Source organism: Triticum aestivum, chromosome 6B (assembly GCF_018294505.1).
Source record: "Triticum aestivum cultivar Chinese Spring chromosome 6B, IWGSC CS RefSeq v2.1, whole genome shotgun sequence".
NCBI lineage: Eukaryota > Viridiplantae > Streptophyta > Magnoliopsida > Poales > Poaceae > Triticum > Triticum aestivum.
The window spans coordinates 28183974-28191181 of record NC_057810.1 but is presented as its reverse complement, the minus strand read 5'-3'; the positions used below and the strand labels follow the sequence as shown (position 1 = coordinate 28191181).

At 43.0% G+C, this 7208-nt stretch overlaps 1 long non-coding RNA gene across 2 annotated transcripts; it reads left to right on the top strand.

Moving 5' to 3' along the window:
• Positions 1 to 771: 771 nt before the first annotated feature.
• LOC123135514 (uncharacterized) lies at positions 772 to 5538 on the top strand. 2 transcript variants are annotated; one of them, XR_006466055.1, is made up of 10 exons: positions 775 to 1218; positions 1321 to 1410; positions 1495 to 1608; positions 2025 to 2263; positions 2394 to 2506; positions 3372 to 4124; positions 4219 to 4298; positions 4433 to 4526; positions 4772 to 4850; positions 5215 to 5538. It is a non-coding gene; the product is annotated as an uncharacterized lncRNA (long non-coding RNA). The 2 variants fall into 2 exon arrangements; XR_006466054.1 differs by having other exon boundaries at positions 772 to 1218; positions 2394 to 4124.
• The last annotated feature ends 1670 nt before the right edge of the window (positions 5539 to 7208 follow it).

The window sequence follows — 7208 nt, the reverse complement described above, 5'->3', positions numbered from 1 at the left end:
CATACACTTTTGGTAACTTTTTATACTATTTTTTGGGACTAACATATTGATACAGTGCCCAGTGGCAGTTCCTGTTTGTTGCATGTTTTATGTTTCGCAGAAACCCAATATCAAACGGAGTCCAAACGGGATACAAACGGACGGAGAATTATTTTGGAATATTTGTGATTTTTGGGAGGAAGAATCAACGCGAAACGGTACCCGAGGGGGCCACGAGACAGGGGGGCGCGCCCCAGGGAGGCAGGCGCGCCCTAGACTCTCCTGGGCACCCCGTAAGGCGGTTGACGCTCTTCTTTTGTCGCAAGAACCTAATTTTATGAGAAAAAACTGGGCGAAAGATTCACCCAACCGGAGTTACGGATCTCCGGATATAAAAGAAACGGTGAAAGGACAGAATCTGAGAACGCAGAAACAGAGAGAGATAGAGAGATAGATCCAATCTCAGAGGGGCTCTTGCCCCTCCCACGCCATGGGTGCCAAGGACCAGAGGGGAAACCCTTCTCCCATGGAGCATATAAAGGACGCTATGCTACCCGCCCTTCTGAAGCCATCGCGCGCGCATGCCGTCGTGGACCGAACGATTCTTTTACCACAGTGCTTTTTCGTCTGCTGGCGGTCGGTACACCGTTAATCCCTTCTCTACCTGAGCTTTTCGTTTGATGTTGTATGATGGGTAGGGCTGGTTTGGTCGTGGGGCCAATAAACGAGGTGTTTTTTCGATGCATTTGGGTGAGCGTGTTTCTATCGAGACAGGGATTAACCTAGACGCGATTCCCCCGCGGTGAAAAGAGGCCACCCATCTCCTCCCAATTCCCAGCCGCCGCCGCCACCACATCCTCTCTCCTCCCCTGACGTCTCCTTTTTCCCCTCCTCTCCTCGCAACGGCCTCCTCCTTCCTGCACCGCCTCTTCCTCTCTTGCTGATGGCGCCACCCGCCGGTCGATGCCTCCTGTCTTGCCCTTTCCATTGGGAGGTGGAGATGGGAAGATGGCGTTGGAGGAGGAAAACGAGATCCAGGCAGTGGAAAGATGGCGTTGGAGGAGGGAGCACGGGTGGGCGCCGCAGCTGAAGCACGAGTGGCCTGGTTGTGGCGGAGCATGGCGGGAGTCCGGGCGGCGTCGTGGTCGTGGTCAAGAGGAGAAGCACGGGTGGCCGCCGTAGCTGAGCTTCTATGTAACATAGTTCCGATGAATCCTCTGCCGCATCTGGCCTCTGCAGGTACCCACACCTCTTCACCCCCCTACTGATTTGCCTTCTCCCCTCTCCTTTTCACTTATTTTTTCAATTTAACAACAGAATATCTCATCCCTGTTTGTGTAGATTCGTTTTTGTATCTACCTATAAGGCGTTCGATGAAAATCCAAGCTGCTGCAGTGGCAGATTACGCCGTCCGCTTGCATGCTGAGCCATGTTGATTGCTTCTCTTTTGGTCCCTTGTCATTTGCTTGCTCTATGATTCGTTGTTGTAAAAGAATTGCATTCTTTTTTTTGTAGGTTGCGCTCTCCTGTTCTTTTTTGTTGGCTTGACGTACGCACTGGCAACCTCTTATGTGAGGGCTTCAGCATGCCTCTATTTGAGAGAAAAGATATGGAGAAGCGGATTTTCAGGTATGCTCTATGGTTTGGAGCAATGCCACTTTGATTTGGTTCACATTTTCTTTATAGGTTGATGCTGTCTGTTGAGTATATGAGGTTGTCTCTGCTCCATGTTAAGTACCAGCCAAAACTGCCATTATATATTTATTAATCTAGGAGGCTGCACCGGTCATATGAATTTAAATAGGCTTGCTACCACTTTATTTTTGTCAACATTTTTGGCCCTGAACATGTTATGTTTCGATTTATGAGGTTAAAGCATACTACTGCTTGCACAAACAGCAAACTGTTGAAAGTATTGTTGGGTCACTTTTAGGCTTCTAGCTATTTTGATTTTATCATATACAACACTTTCAGATCAGTAAATACAGTGACCTTCCTTTACATTAAATAATCGTGATTGTTCTCATACCATTTGGTGTTTGCAGAGTGTCTCAGGCACACAAGCTAAAGGTTCACCAAGTTCAGGGAAAGAAAAGTTTCCCTAGACAGGTGGCGGCGGCGGTCAAGACAAGTGCGGCGTTGTGAGCAACGGCCCTCGATCGTCTTCCTTGTGGATTCAGGTACACGTCGTCCATCTTGGCCCATCGTGGGTGTTGGCGGGCGACCAGAGGCGGCTACAGCAGGCCAGTGTCTGTGATCAAGACTGACACCGGGAAGGCTGCCGGTATGTAGTATGATCCTCATCTCCTCCAACTTACGTTTTGGTAGCACGTCTCCATCGTTGTAAGGACAAATTTCTAGCTTTCACAGTCCTACTCTACTATACCATGCTTGACCATTCCTCTTCCATCCAGGTCTACAGTTGTGCGCTCGATTCAAATGATTATTCTCCGTTCTTTTCCTCAGAACTACATATGAGAGGTACAATGGATTGGCCAAGATACTCAATTAAGCTATTCGATTTAAGGTATACTTGTATCCCTTCCTTCTATCCTTTTTGTTCATCTTCTCATGTGTATTGTTAGCTTTTTCCCAAGCTTTTTTTATCTAGAATCTCAAATATAAGTATATTTTGCTGATTAGTGAGTAAATCAACCGGCAATAGTTGGTATATATTTGTTGTAGGTTTGATGTCACCTATTAATTCTTTTTTTTGAGATGCTCTATTTTTACAATGCAGAATTTGTTTCTTCATAACTATATTACCGCTTACATTGCTGGCAATGGAAACTAAAGAAAATACTATGGTCTATCTATGCTACAGCTGTTTAGCTAATTGGATCTGGTCTCCTTGAGCGGATGTTTATTTGCTTACTCATTTCTGCTCTTCTTCCTGTATGTGAAGTGATACAATTGTATTCCATTGGTGTCAACTTACTTTTCGTGAACTAATTCTGTAATGAGTACACATTGGTCTCTCCAGAGGTCCTCTATATTCATGGTAGTCTTCCCCTATTGTTGCCTAGGTTCATATGCATATGCATATGTGCTTACTTTAAGGTTATTATTGCCCATGTTTTGCAACTTGAGGTTCACCTTGATCTAATGCCAGACCGTCTACTTCAATGAGTTGCGAGATAGTGGCTATTTTTTTACCAGAGTCATTTGAAATGAGAAAGATCTGCATCATACGTTGGCCAGAGATAGTTAGTGTTTTGCACAATATATAATCGTCAGAGTCATTTGAAATGGGAAACATTTAATTAGTGATAAATGTTTTCTGCTCACTTCCGCTTCACGGCTGCATTGAGGACATGAATTGGTAGCTAGAGTACTATACTAGATTTGGTGCAAATTGACATGTATTTAACAGTCTGTTGCTTTAACGCTAGATAATGGATGCATTTTGATGGATCACAGCATGCTCTATGGTGTTGTGGATCACCTGGATATCTTCTGATATTCATCTTTCCATGCTGCAACAAGGAGGGTGTATGAGCTTAGAGAGTTAGTGTCCTTTCTCGTGACTGTTCAAATAAGGTGTTTTTTTTTGTGATCACAAATTTGATCATATAGTGTCCTATATGATTCATGTTTCTTATTTAATTACAAGTGATGAAGACATATGTTGCAGCTGAAATGATTGCCCTTGCATCGTGCTAATTAAATCACATCTGCATTTTGATAATCCCAGAATCTGATTATTAGGCATAGAAGTGAGAAAACTTCCACGATGAAGTGACTGCTTCACATGCACATGGCTTGCCTGATATAATCACGACCCCTGTTCAAGAATTCATCTGATTAACCAGTTAACTTGCTGCTTAATCCCTACTCGTAGGGTCACCGAGTAGCCAGTTAACTGATTAATCGCTTGAGTAATTGATTAAATGGCCGATTAACTTGCCGATTAGCCTATTAATCCCCTACTCGTCAGCTAACCGAGCAGCTACCAGTTAATGATTTCCTCAACAATGATCACGACCTTCGTGTGTGATCTGGAGAGGCCTGAGATAGTTCAGGGTCTTGAACATGGGCAAAAGCAGTCGACATGACTGATATTACCGTACGAGTGCATCAGATGAAGCTTCTTGATTACCTGCAGAAAATCAGCACCGGGCAGGTGTTCGGGACTGTCGTTGCTGGTACTGTGCCCGGTGTCATTTCTTCCTCTAACCCACTTTTCCTTAGCCATACATCTTGCTTATCCTGTCTTTCATTTATCTTTCTGTTCTCCAGTTGTCCACACCGTGGAGTTCCAAAAGAGGGGTCTGCCCCATGCACTTATCCTTGTTTGGCAGCAGAAGAACAGTGCCCAGGTGATTACACCAGCTTCCATAGATTCATCTGTTTCAACGACTGTTAGCATTTCTATTGGATCTAGCTTCCTCTTTCAATTTTTTGTTGCTTTCCTCTTGCATGGTTGCCAATGGTTAACTTGGCGCTGCCACAGGGATCTAAACTGACTGATGTTGATGATGGTACTCCTGCCACTGCACTTGCTAAGACCATGGAAACTACACTTGCTCAGCCACCAGACTTAAAATGTACGCCCTCTCTCCGCAATGAAGCAAAAGATGCTATTACCGGCCTATCCAAACTGGAAATGCACGCATGGATCATTAAAAAATTAGCGCTAGGAAACCCCGTGCAATGGATCTTCTGATGCTATAGCAATTATAGTTTTGATTCCTGTTTCCTTAGTTCGCCTTGTTAGTTTTTTCCCTGTTCATATACAATATGAATGTATATCTCTCATATACTCCTTTTGCTGAAAACATTCTGATCTTAGGGGTGCTGTTGCTACTACAAAGACCGGTTCATCAAAAAAAAATTAGTAGCTGATCCATGCTTGGGGATAAGCATGCGTGGTACGTCTATTCCAATGACCTATACTTCTTTCACAGATTTGTCATGCCTTTCTTTTGGTTATTTTCCACTTACCATGGTTTACATTGTGTTGTCTTTTATATGATATATAGATACCCAGAAATGCTGTCAGGTGATTCTAGAATATTGTTTAGTATCCTTACGATACCTATAGTCCTTTCACTGATTTATCCTTGCCTTATGCCTTCTATATCAACTGATGTATTTATTCATGTCTACACCTTTTATCAGTAACTAATGGACTACATACATAACAGGCTTTATTATGATACCAATTTAACTCTTATTAACTTGCGATGGCATGTGGATCTCTTGTCTTGTGAACTTTTCTGTCTTTTCCATCAGGTTGATTTGTATATAGAAGCTTGATGCCTTGACCCTCGCTACTTCCACCCTCACTGCTAAGGGCGCCGTCCACAAGAACAAGTGAAGACTGCTTCATCGTCGCTGTTTTCAAGACCTTATCTTTGCACCCTTTTGAACAAACTACTGCTGTGTTGCTGCCGTGTTCACAAATGAGGTCTTTGGCGCTCATAGAGTCATGCCAAACATTTGTTGATGCATTTCCCTGTTTAAGATCCGAACTAAGCTACTTCCATGTCTTATAAATGCCATCGTTTGCCTTTTGAACGATGCTATGTTGCTTTTCCAACACTGCGGTTATGCCCCTGCCTATATAACCTCTGGTGATGTACATCCATCTATTAATATCCATGATGCTACTCTTATCTATAGTTATCTATTTTCTCTGGTTTTCATTATTTAAAGCATCAATTGCCCAACAAGAAAACCAAATGTGCTGATTACAACGCATAACAATGAGAAAAGTCATGCCCTGCCTTTCGCTGTCCATCTTCCGCTCAAGATCTAACATGGTGTGATCTAAAGATGCATTTTTAGATGAAATACACATTTCAACCATACTTCTCTTGCTCTTGCCCCTTGCGCCATTGGCGCAACGGGTCATCTAGTATAGGGAGAAGGTCAAGGAAGAAGAAGAATAAGGGGGGCTCTCTCCCCCTTGCTTCCGGTGGCGCCGGAACGCTGCTCGGGGCCATCATCATCACCGCGATCTACACCAACACCTCCATCATCATCACCAACATCTCCATCACCTTCCCCCATCTATATTCAGCGGTCCACTCTCCCGCAACCCGTTGTACCCTCTACTTGAACATGGTGCTTTATGCTTCATATTATTATCCAATGATGTGTTGCCATCCTATGATGTCTGAGTAGATTTTCGTTGTCCTATCGGTGATTGATGAATTGCTATGATTGGTTTAATTTGCTTGTGGTTATGTTGTTCTCCTTTGGTTCCCATCATATGAGCGTGCGCGTGGATCACACCATAGGGTTAGTTGTATGTTGATAGGACTATGTATTGGAGGGCAATAGTGACAGAAGCTTCAACCTAGCATAGAAATTGATGCATACGGGATTGAAGGTGGACCAATATATCTTAATGCTATAGTTGGGTTTTACCTTAATGAACGTTAGTAGTTGCGGATGCTTGCTAATAGTTCCAATCATAAGTGCATAGAATTCCAAGTCAGGGATGACATGCTAGCAGTGGCCTCTCCCACATAAAACTTGCTATCGGTCTAGTAAAGTAGTCAATTGCTTAGGGACAATTTCACAACTCCTACCACCACTTTTCCACACTCGCTATATTTACTTTATTTCTTATTTATCTAAACAGCCCCTACTTTTTATTTATGTGCCTTTTATTATCTTGCAAACCTATCCAACAACACCTACAAAGTACTTCTAGTTTCATACTTGTTCTAGGTAAAGCAAACACTAAGCATGCGTAGAGTCGTATCAGTGGCAGATAGGACTTGAGAGAATATTTGTTCTACCTTTAGCTCCTCGTTGGGTTCGACACTCTTACTTATCGAAAGAGGCTACAATTATCCCCTACACCTGTGGATTATCAAGACCTTTTTCTGGCGCCGTTGCCGGGGAGTCATAGCGTGGGGTGAATATTCTTGTGTGTGCTTGTTTGCTTTATCACTAAGTAATTTTTATTTGCTGTTCTTAGTTGTTCTCTATCTTTAGTTATGGATATGGAACATGAAATACCAAAAAAAATTAGGTGTACTTGCTACTCATGGAGATGGGGAACCTCCTAAAACCCTCGATGCTCATCATGTGAAAGATATTATGTACTACTTTGATAATCCTGAGAAAACCCCATTCAATTATGTTATGGGAGTAACGTTGGATCAACGTGAATACTTTAGGGATTATCGCTTGACACAAAAATGGAAACTATTATGGGATCAAATTAATATGTTGCGTTGGTATGCTCGGGATCTATGCTTGAGATATGATAT